Here is a 12,786-nt window from a genome sequence, read left to right as displayed (position 1 = left end):
TCATTTTTGTCATGTTATTTTTTTTCTTTCAATTGGATTGGAAGGTAATACCAGTATGATGATCGTTTCTACTCCATTAGAGGTTATTATCTATTATTTGTGCGGCTATGTGGTCTTGTAGTATGACACTCGCTTTCGGATCAGAAAGTCCTGGGTTTGAGCCTCGCTCAGCGCATAGTTGAGTCCTTGGAGACGGCTCTTTACTCTCATTCTCTCACCGTCCTCAGGTGTAAAATGAGTATCTGGCCGTTAACAGCATTGTCTATGTTGGAAAAAAATGGTAATATCGCCGAACAGGCGTCATGTTTCATCTACATGTTATGTGTTGCTGTTGGCCAGGGACCCTTTGTAAAGCGCTTTGAGCACGTTTAGTGGATATTGCGCTGTATAAAAAGTTCAAAGCTTAAATTATCTGTTATTAGTCATCCTTTCGATTTGTCATTCTGTTATTGCTACTGTGCTTGAATGCGATGACTCAGTTTGGCACTTCCATGGTGGGCAGGAGTTTCATCTGCTGTGTCTTCTATCCCCCGACAGATATCTTTTTTCTGAGATGCTCTCTGTCCTTGTCTTGGAATGAGATTACTTGGTTTTGTCCTGGTCCTTGTTGGAGTCCTTAACAGAGGGAAACAGTCAATTGACCCCCCCCCCCCCCCCCCCCCCCCGAAAAAGTTTTATAAAACATTGTGTCTATCTTGAACTGCTGGGTGGGGTTCCTAACCTCCCATCGTGGGCAGGGGGTACATACCGTGTCTTCTTCTATCCCCTTATATCTGTTTTCCAACATGCTTTCTGTCTGTCTTGGAATGAGATTACTTGGTTTTGTCCTGGCCCTGGCCAGAGTCCTAGCTGGGAAGGTAACAGTCAAATGCATAGTTATTGTTTTGGGAGATGATATTTTTTTCTGTAAATTCTCTTGTTATGATTATATTGTTTTTATGTAATCTGCATTTGAGTGTATTCCTCTTTGTTGGATTTTTGTGTATGAATTGTAAGCATTTGAGTGTGTTCCTCTAGGGACTGTGCTTGTGTTTCACTGCTGGGATGAGACTTTTAGTGATCTCAAACTAAGTACTTTGATAGAGTGCTTTTGGAATCTACACCTGTTTCTTATTTGAACCAATTCCCCTTTGTCTTCCCTTTTCTTGGATGCTTTATTGTAATTCTAGAACTTTTTACTATCCCATTTTCTTCCTTTTTACTGGCGCTGATATGACCTTAATGTGTTGCAAGCGCCGTAAAACCCTTAAAATCAATCAATCAATCAATCATTTGGAATCTACATTTGATCCCTATTTGTTCCCAGTTCCCCTATGTCTTACTTTTTCTTGGGTGCTTTAATTGTAATTCTAGAACTTTTTACTATCCCATTTTCTTCCTTTTTACTGGCGCTGATATGACCTTAATGTGTTGCAAGCGCCGTAAAACCCTTAAAAACAAACATATCTTGAACCGCTCTCTCTGGTTCCTGACCTTCTATAGTGGGCAGGGAGGTACATACGCACTGTGTCTTCTAACACCCTATAATATGTGTTGTCCAATTTGCTCTCTGTCTTTTTCTTGGAATGAGATTACTTCGTTTTATCCAGGCCCTGTCCGGATACCCTAGCTGGGAGGGAAACAGTTAAATGTAAAGTTAGAGTTTTGGGAGATGATATTTTCTTTCCTTCTAAATCATCTCTCTGTCTCTCTCCCTTCTCTCTCTCCCCCCCCCCCTCTCTCTCTCTCTCTCTCTCTCTCTCTCTCTCTCACACACACACATGCGCGTTACAAGTCAAATAATCTCATATCAGAGGCGGCACAGACGAGTGGTGAAGGCTGTCGGAGCCCACTTAAAGAACTTTTATTTCAGAGGTGGTAGTTAAGAACCTAGCACAGGTACCACGTCTACAACTCAGCCCGTCCCGACAATTACATGTGTAATATGTACTACCGGATTTAATTCAGTGCAAGATTTTCCAGAAATACATTCTTTCTGAAATATAATACAAAAAGAGTAATTGTGACCTGTCTCTCAAAACGGTATTATGTCGGAACGAACAAAATGCTTAAAAGCCGAATTTAATGTTAACACTGGTCAAAAATATAAATTGTTGGCATTAGCACCCTAAAGCAATATCCACTTATCATGCTCAAAGCGCTTTACAAATGGTCCCTGACCAACAGCAATACTTGATGCCCGTTAGGCGACTTTACAAAAAAAAAAAATTTCGACAGAGACAACGCTGCAAACGGCCAGGTACTCATTTTACACCTGAGTACGGCGAGAGAATGTGAGTAAAGAGCCTTTTCCAAGGACTCAACTATGCGCCGAGCGAGGTTCGAACCCAGGACCTTCCGATACGAAAGCGAGTGTCATATCACAAGACCACATAATCATAGCCGCATTCACCCTCAACTTTCCTCTGTTTCCCATAATCATCACTTTTGTTTTCGACTGATTCATCTTCGACTTGTTTCTCTAGTTTCGATTTAAAACATCGATTTGTTCAACAAAGATTTCTTATGATTGATAATATACAGGTTTACACAACCAATGCAGGGGCGTGGCTATATTGGTTGATTTGGTGCCTGGCACCACATCCATCTTTTAAAAATGGATTACAGCATTTAAAATAAAATAAAACTGAGAAATGGTAAATACCGCCTCTTACTTATTTCAGTAAGACTTTTCTGTATATTTTTTTTCTTTCTTTTGTATTTACAAAAAGAGCATGTTTTAAGTCATTTTCTTCTGATTCTGGCACCACCTCATACTGTAAGCATGCCACTAATGCCACGCCACTGCCAATACGGTATTTCCTTGTTGCTTTTTTTTTTTTTTTTCAAATGCAATAATCGATTTCAGAGCTATTAGATTTTTCCATCAAAGTGGGGTGTGTCTTTTTTACGAATCCCGACAAAGTTATGGGAATTAGGTAGCAGTGGGGAGTGAACCTGGAACTCATGGAAGTGTACACCATTGGGGAGTGAACCTGGGACTGGGTTTCGTAAATTAGTTCTTTTTTACGAAACCCAGTCCCATGTTCACTCCCTAATGGTGTACACTTCCCTGAGTTCCAGGTTCACCCCCCACTGCTACCTACTTCCCATAACTTTGGCGGGTTTCGTAAAAAAGACACACCGTCAAAGTGCGAGGTTTATTATTGCAATGATAATATGTATAAAGGGTGAAAAGGCTGCTTTAACATCGTAGTTATCGATTATTTATCTATATATTTTTCTGTTGATCTAGATAAGAACAAAATATATTATATATATATATATATATATATATATATATATATATATATATATATATATATATATATATATATAGTTCGAAGATGACGTCACTCAGGGCTTTGTTATTGTTTTTGCCATCCGCGTTTGTGAGTTGTTCTCACTAAACTGTATTAACCAGACTATAAAAGTTTATGGTTACACAGAGTTTGTGTGTTGGTCCGTTATACTTCCGGATGGCAATGTTGTGAACTCCTTGGCCAAGCGCATTCTATATATATATATATATATATATATATATATATATATATATATATATATATATATATATATATATATATCATGACGAGCGATTTCTATAATTCTCGCATCTATTTCTAAACCCGTTCAAATTTTAGTGGACAATAATATTTGCAAAAGGAATTTAACACCTTGAGTTAGAACACTCAAAACATAGACAGTCTTTTTCTCCAATAAGTACTGATTGGCCCTTATATTCGGTGTGTCTTTTTTACGAAACCCGACGAATCCCGACAAAGTTATGGGAAGTAGTGAAGTAGGTAGCAGTGGGGGGTGAACCTGGAACTCAGGGAAGTGTACACCATTAGGGAGATTGGGGAGTGAACCTGGGACTGGGTTTCGGTGGGTTTCGTACAAAAGAACTAGTGCTATTACTTATTCCATTAGGTACCTGCTACGTTGTATCCATTGTTGCCCGTTTGAGAAATTAGAATGTCGTCGGGCCTTAAGACCCGATAAGGCTGACGTCAAGGAATCTTTTTTTTTTTTTTAAATTGGATTCAGTAGTCTGATGTCACGCGCCCGGCAACGGCGGCCATCTTGGTTCTAAACAAAGAAAATCATTACTTTTTATTCTTCATGCTGGCTAGAACTTTTCATTCCCTTTTCATATGCCGTGTGATCAGAATGTGTAAAAGTCAAAACATGATCAAATTGATGGTTTTTTTTCCTCTGGATACGCGTTTAAGCTCGCCGGAGAAATATTTCATACGGCGTCCGCCATTGTTCCGATAGTTTAGAGCCAGTGTTACTAAGTTACCATACGTCATTAGGAAGGAAGTGACGTTCCGACTATTGAAGACTATTAAAGGAAACGAGGTAGGTAGCCAGTTTGGCTAATTCAAATTTAATTCCAATTTTTAAAATCATGAGAAGCATGTTGGTATCCTGACATTAATAAGTCGAAAATTTACATATTAGTCGAATAGACGTCTATACATTTTTGTTTGGATATTTGAAAAAAAAAGTACATTATATATGTTGCAGTTTTTACAATGTCAACAGACTTATAAAGAAAACAAGTTTTTAAACTCTTGCGAACTACATTAAATTTAGTGCGGCTATGTGGTCTAATGGTATGACACTCGCTTTCGGATCGGAAGGTCCTGGGTTCGAGCCTCGCGCTCGGCGCATAGTTGAGTCCTTGGAAAAGGCTCTTTACTCACATTCTCTCACCGTACTCAGGTGTAAAATGAGTACTTGGCCGTTAACAGCGTTGTCTTTGTCCGAAAAATTGGAATATCGCCTAATAGGCGTCATGTCCCGTCCTTCATGTTAAATGTTGCTGTTGGCCAGGGACCCCTTGTAAAGCGCTTTGAGCACATTTAGTGGATATTGCGCTATATAAAGCTTAAAAAAAATTTTTTTTTACATGTTAGCATTGTACAAAAGACGATTTAGCATTTTATTTTTATCCCATTTTGACATTCTTTGTAATAAACTGTCTTGGCTACCATGACCTCGATCTCGGGTTGTATACTTATAACCCCACAATGGCGAGACGGACTGTCTTTTAAATCATGGATTGAGCTTTGAGATTTTTTGAGTTTTTTGTATTCTTAATATATATATATCGCAATATGCACCAAACGTACTCAAACTCAAAGCGCTTTACAAAGGGGTCCTTGGTCAACAGCAACATTTAACGTTTAGGACGGGACATGACGCCTGTTAGGTGATATTACACTTTATTCCGACAGAGACATCCCTACTCATTTTACACCTGAGTAGGTGAGTAGTACTGGTCAGAGAATGTGTATAAAGAGCCTTCTTCAGGGACTTAACTCTGCGCCGAGCGAGGCTCGAACCCAGGATCTTCCGATCCGAAAGCGAGTGTCATACCACAAGACCACATAAACAGAAAAGGACTTAGCCGCACTATGGATCTATTATATATAAATTTAATATATTGCTGCATATTATAAAGCTGACCGATTGGTGTGATACAATATGTGTTAAGTCGGGATGAACACGGTGCTGAAACGTCAATTTTAAGCGTAACTGGTCAAGAAGACGAAATGTCGGTTTTCAGCATTTTAAAATTCTATATTTCTTCTTCAATAATTCATACATGGACTCAACCCAAGTCTGATGTTTTTGGTCATAGATTCTATTCTCAGCACTTTGATCATCCCGACTTAATACCGTTTTGAGGCGGCGGGTCACATATGATAACCATTGCGACTCGGTAATCGATGAAGCCAAATCGCATTACTATCAGTTGTCACTGCTCTGCTTGTAAAAAACTAAAATTATGTAGGAGGTTGGAGTCCAATCAAACTCCGAAGAGATATGGTTAATTTTTTTTCAACGATTCAGGACATAATTTAATGCTATCGACGTTGACTTCAGTGGTTTCGTTCCACAGCATCCCGTATAAATGGCAAAGTGTGTATGATAAATCTCGTTCAACCGAACCTTCATTAAGACATGTCCATGCATACACTACTGTCATCTGCATTTTTTGCCAAATTGGGACCTAAAATTTGCCAAAATTTGCCCCAACCCCCCCCCCTCCCCCCCCCCCCCCCAAAAAAAAAAAAAATTTGCCAAGAAATTTGCCAAAAAGACCAAAATTTGCCGAATAATTTGCCGCACTTTGGGTCCTTATTTTTAGATTTTTTGACGAAACGATCCATGACTGAAGTTGGAAGTGTAAGTGACTCGATTTATTGACTTGAGAAATGGAATGACTGTGAATAGCGTTGTTACAAAGATTTTAAAGGATCATTATCCGTAGAGAGTAGCTTCCTTTGGCTTGGGCCATGGAGGTCTTTATACCGGACATAGAATACGCAGTGAAACCTCGTTTTGTCAAGGCCTAAGATTTCTACTTTCTCTTTCTCATCCAATGTTATCAGGCATGGCGTGTTTTGATGAGAGTCTGTTAAATTTGATTTTTTCCCTTTTTAGAATGATTTTTATGAAATGATTCTTATTTCCACAGCATTCTAACATTTCAGGATTAATTTGTTTGTGATTTCCAACAGGATTTAATATAAAATGGGGAGGAAGTGCTCAGTCGTAAATTGTCGAAGTGGATATCGTCCCACTCGCGATAATCCACCATCGGCACCAGATGAAAAGATTAATTCTGTTTATCGTTTTCCAACTGACGATGAAACAAAAAAGGCTTTGGATTTCACGTCTGCCCAATGTATTGAAATTTGAGGATGTGACTGATAACATGGGCGTGTTTTCTTACATTGGCTGAAAGACACTGAAATGATTCGAACCGTCGGAAGAGCCTTTCGACCTGCTAATCCACCTTCTATTTTCCCTAACGTTCCAAAATCTTGTATCCCTCTACATGCTGGCAGACATACTTGTCGTACTACAGACAGAGCAACAGCAGAGTCAAGAGCTCTTGTTATTGATGAAATGGCTGAATTTCGTGCAAGAGATTCGCTTGATGGAAAGGATTTTCATGAACGCTTTATTAACATGCTTCTTGGCATCCTGGAGGAGGTGTTGTTGGATTTGAGAGGGCTCTACACTTTCTGTAGTATACGTAGAGATGGTCCAATCTGTGATTTATCTATGTTTTTTTAATATATTATCTTCCTCAGGTTCTCTGGCTTTATCATTTGAATGCTACAAGGGCGTCAGAAAAATAAAGAATTATCCAGACTTTATTTCTAGTGACAAGCAAGTGAAGTGTTGGAGTGGGCTTGATGCATTGATTTCATTTCCAATGATGAAGATGTTCCACAGGTGAAATTTCTACAACGTAATGTTCACATTCTTAATGCCTCTAAAAATAAACGCATTTACTCCACAGAGGACCTTTTTACTGCTTTTAGTTGGTATTCATTGTCTCGTTCTCTTTATTCACAGCTTAGGAATTATTTACAATTACCATCCATTTCTACTTTACAGAAAATTACTGCTGTCAGCAAAAATATGAGTGATGCAGCTTTATTTACCTCTATTTTCAGGAGCATCAGTGAGCGCAGCCGGGGATGTATATTGATTGTGGATGAAATTTACATCAAAGCCTCTTTGTCGTATCGTAATGGTGAAGTCTTTGGTTATGCTCATGATTATCCTGACAGAGCAGCTACAACAATGCTTGGTATTATGGTGAAATGTCTTTTTGGTTCAAAATCTTTCCTTGCCAGACTTGTTCCGTGTCATTCATTAACTTCTGAATTTCAATTTCAACAGGTTGCTGAAGTCATTACAACTGTGGAGGAATGTGGAGGAAATGTTGTCGCCATTGTATGTGATAATAATAGAGTTAATCAGTCTTTTTTTCAGAAATTTGACAGAGATGATGAGCAAAAGCCTTGGATTGCTAAATCCCCAGTCTCTACTAATCACAAACCTCTTTTTTTGATTTATGATTCAGTTCACCTGTTAAAGAACATACGTAATAATTGGATTTCAGAAAGAACTGGTACCATTGCTTTTTCACCTTTAGATAGTCCTGACCCCACAGACAAGAAGATGGCTAAATGGTCGGATTTGATCGCACTATATGATCATGAAACATCTGAATTTTCATTGCGCATGTCTAAATTAAATAATGTTTGTCTTAGGCCTTCTAACATCGAAAAGCAGAAAGTTTCTCTTGTTCTTGATGTCTTTTCAGAAAATACAAGTGCAGCCCTCAAGTCTTCATCAGCTTCGACACAGTCATGGAAAGATACGGCTATATTCATTGATAATGTGATATGTTTATGGAAAGTTTTCAATACAAAAGATCCTCTCCGACAGACTCGACTTCGAGATCCTGATATGGCAGTAATCAGGGATAAGGAGCATCACCAGCTGGATATTCTGAACTCATGGGCAGATATGGCATTACATCTTACTCCACTTTCTAATCCTCGTATGCATTCTCTTACAGCAGATACAGCCAAAGCTCTCTTCTGGACCTGCAAGTGCTTTATTGATTTGGCACATTTTCTCTTGTCCTCAGATAACAGTCTCCATCATGATTATGTCGCTCTTGATTTTTTTCAACAGGATGATATTGAAAGCCATTTTGGTCATTTACGCAGATCAGCAGGGTGTAACTATTACATTTCAGTAGAGAATGCCTCACATACCAATACCATTGATCGTGCCAAGCTCATGCTGGAGAGCATGACAACAGATGTTGATTACAGTGGAGCACCGCATGCTTGTAATTTATGTGACCTTCCATTTTCTGACAATGATATTTTGCTTTTAGATTCACTTCCAGACTTTCCTAGTAAACTGTCAACTGATGAGACAATGCCTCTTTTTTATATTGCAGGTTATATTGCATCGAAACACCCGGATCTCCAAGGTAACATGTCATCGTTTCCCACTGAGACTACTTCTTTTACAGCAACGCTTTCTCGTGGTGGTTTGAGCTGTCCTTCAGAAGGACTTTTTCAATTTGTTCTCTTGTGTTTTGGATTTTTCAGACAGTCAGTGGAGCTATCATGTAGACGTAGATATCTCAATTTATTCAAAGAATTTCCTCGTTTTTTCAGATTGGACTGTTCCATACCAGACGCTGCAATTTCAAGACTCGTTAATATTTTGCTAAAGAATTATTGCAGGGAAAATGTGGAGGAAAGAAATGTTGAGCGGAGTGCAAGGAAGATAAGACAGCTGACATCAACATAAGACATCATTATCAAGCATCCTTTCTCCCCCCTCCCCCCCCCATGCCCCAATGTTAAATTTTTATGTCCACGAATGTGAATATTAATTTTCGAATTTCAGAGACACCCTCAAATAATTTTCTTCTTATATCCTCAGAATTGCCAGTATTACTTACAGGGCCATGTATGTAGTTCTATGTATTTATTTATTTAAAAAAAAAAACAAAAAAAAAAACAACCTTAATGCGGCCACATTTTGAATGTGACGGTCACAAGCCCGTTAAACGCAGAGTGAGGTACAAATTGTATCATGAAATTGAATCATCTGGATTATTCTTCCAATGGATTAAGATTATGGTGTATTTCTTATTTGGATAAATATTTCTGAGGATTAATTTGTGGTTGTGATATTCATGGCATGTAAGTAGACACCCTTAGATTTGGATATTTTTCACTTTCTTTTTCTTGCTTGACTACTTGTCAAGTTGTATTCCAACAATGTGAATAATAGCATTTCTATCCCTCACTACTATTACTCTTAAGTTAATAGACTTAGATTAAAAGTACATGTCAATGCTAATGGAGAATATGAACTAACAACTAATAACAATGAAATATGAAATAGATATAGTCTTCTTAGAAATAAGTAGTAATCATGTCATGATAATCATCCTTATTATTATTATTATTATTATTATTATTATTATTTATTATTATTATTATTATTATTATTATTATTATTATTATTATTATTATTATTATTATTATTATTATTATTATTATTATTATTATTATTATTATTATTATTATTATTATCTTATTATCATTTTAACTATCATCATCATCATCATCATCATCATCATCATCATCATCATCATCATCATCATCATCGTCATCATAATAATAATAATAATAATAATAATAATAGATCTTTATTGTCCATAAATATGGCAATGTGTCATAGAAATAGAAATATTCAGATTTTATGGGGTTCCTTCTTGATATTTCGTACTGTTTACAAAATAATAACTATCAATTTGCATTGCCCTTAATTAACCCACCTGTGATTTAAGCAATTATAATCAAGGTTAGCTATCATCAGAGGAATATGTATTTAAACTAGAATCATGAAAAATATAATTTCTCAATAAAAATAGTTGTAGAGAGGCACTTTTAAAAAGCGTTTTAAACGTTTCGTCATTCGTACAGATTCATTGAGGGCCAGTTTTTAGGCCCCCAATAGAATCGAGTCACTTCCGGGGTATGTGACCTACTGTCTGTTCACCTAGGCTTGGGCCCAGGCAAAGCTGCAATATTTCTCAAGTTTCGCACTTTTTTTTTCGTTACACTGTATTTAGTTTTCGCTTCTTTTTTTTTTCCCCCAAAATTTGCCACGCGATTTGCCAATTTTCCCAAAATTTGCCACGATTTGCCAATTTTGGGAAATTTGCCAAAATTTGTGGATCGCCCTGATATTTGCGGCCGCAAAAAATGCCGATGACAGACATTATACAGACGCGGAATACGTACACATTTTATTTTCTTCATTGAATCGGTCCATACTTGCGGGCAAAAAAAGTTTGTATTTTCTTGAAGTGATTTGACTCAGTTTTTTCCTTTTAATGACTTCAGTTCAAGCATAGTGCGAAGTAACCAATGAAACCTGATATTTTCAAAGGCCCCCTTTATTATCATGGCTGATCAGAATAGCAGCAAATACATCTGTCGCTGTCGGTATGTTAGTGATACCTCTATTTATGAAAGGTGTTCATCACTTTCTCGCCAATGATATTTTCTAACAGTCGCCATTGGTAGCCCGATGTCCGATCCTGCAGGTTAAAATACTAAATAACAGGAGAAAATGGAAACAGCACAGTATTGTTTCCGTCCGAAGACTTTACATTTTCACATTTATTGTTAGTATTTTTACGATCCCATGGTTCAGGCATCCCCCCCCCCCTTTTTTTTTCATCACTCTATATTTGTGACCCCTCGTCTCAAAACGGTATTATGTCGGGATGGACCAGATGCTAAAAAGTCAAATTATAGTTAAACTGGTCAAAAATATGAAACGTTGGTATTTAGCACAGTAAAATATGATATTCCTTCTCCTCTATAAAGCATAGAAACTCAACGTAAGCATGATATTTCTGGCTACAAATTCCATTTTCAGCATCTTAATCATCCCGACTTAATACCGGTTTGAGACGAGAGGTCACATTTATCCTGTAGGTTCCAAAGGCTGAGAGTCTATAGAATGGATAAAATTTACTAGTTACCCTCCGTTGTGAACGAGAAACAGACAGTTGAATTTGCCTATTTTTTTGTAGCAAGATGAATACAGATAGCTAATTAAGAATTAAGAACACGTAAATTTTGTTATTCTCATCATCCTGTATTTAGACATAAATTTGATTTTCTGCGTCTCGTTTGGTGGGACACAAGGCCATACTGACGTGATGAGCTAACAATCTACACGAGATAGAATGTTCCGTGTGTTTAAAAAAAAAATAGAATATTTATTGCCGTGATTTGATCAATGTTTCAATTATCCAATGACCTGTTAACCGTTTTTGAAAGGGTATCGTATCAGTGGTTGTTGTTGTTGTGGTGATGTTGGTTATTGCTATTGTTATGGCGATGTGGAGTCGTAGGGATTTAGTTGTAATATGATACGGGAAATATCCGACGATAAACTTATTAACTCATCCAGGTTTATGTCAACAGGTTGGGGGGGGGGGGGGGAAAAAAAATTGATTACACCAAGGAGAAATAGAAGAGGACGAGGAGGGTGACGAAGAGGATGTTGGAGTGAAAATGAAGAGTAGATTGAGGATATTGAAGAAGAAGAAGAAGAAGAAGAAGAAGAAGAAGAAGAAGAAGAAGAAGAAGAAGAAGAAGAAGAAGAAGAAGAAGAAGAAGAAGAAGAAGAAGAAGAAGAAGAAGGAGGAGGAGGAGGAGAATAATAATAATAAATTAAATTGCATATCTGCATGTTTGTCTGTCTGCTATTGAAATGTTTATTTATATGGTTAACCTGAAAAACAAAAGAAATCGGAGTAGAAGGAGGAGGAGGAGGAGGAGGAGGAGGAGGAGGAGGAGGAGGAGGAGGAGGAGGAGGAGGAGGAGGAGGAGGAGGAGGAGGAGGAAAAAGAATAGCAGCAGCAGTAAGAAAATGAGAAAGAGGGGGACGAGAGGAAGTAGTCGTAGTAGTAGTAGTAGTAGTAGTAGTAGTAGTAGTAGTAGTAGTAGTAGTAGTAGTAGTAGTAGTAGTAGTAGTAGTAGTAGTAGTAGTAGTAGTAGTAGTAGAAGAAGAAGAAGAAGAAGAAGAAGAAAATACATTTTAATAGGAGTTTACCCCGATTTTAACAGGCTCTGGACATTTTATATTCTTAAAATAAATAAAGAAATATGATAAAAGATAAAAGCAAAGCAATTTGAATTTCTTACATATCAATAGTCTTCAACAGTCGTGACGTCACTTCCTCGTAATGACGCATGGTAACTTAGTAACTGGCTCTAAACTATCGGAACAATGGCGGACGCCCTTATGAAATTCTTCTCCAACGAGCATAAAAGTGTATCCAGAGGAGAAGAACATTATAAATATGATCATGTTTTGACTTTTACACATTCTGATCACAAGACATATGAAAAGTTCTAGCCAGCATGAAGAATAAAA

The sequence above is a fragment of the Berghia stephanieae genome, chromosome 9, assembly GCF_034508935.2.
Source record: "Berghia stephanieae isolate SIO BIC M18660-M18661 chromosome 9, UCSD_Bste_1.3, whole genome shotgun sequence".
NCBI classification, from domain to species: Eukaryota; Metazoa; Mollusca; class Gastropoda; order Nudibranchia; family Aeolidiidae; genus Berghia; species Berghia stephanieae.
The sequence above is the reverse complement of the archived record's forward strand: the minus strand, read 5'-3'. Positions refer to the sequence as shown.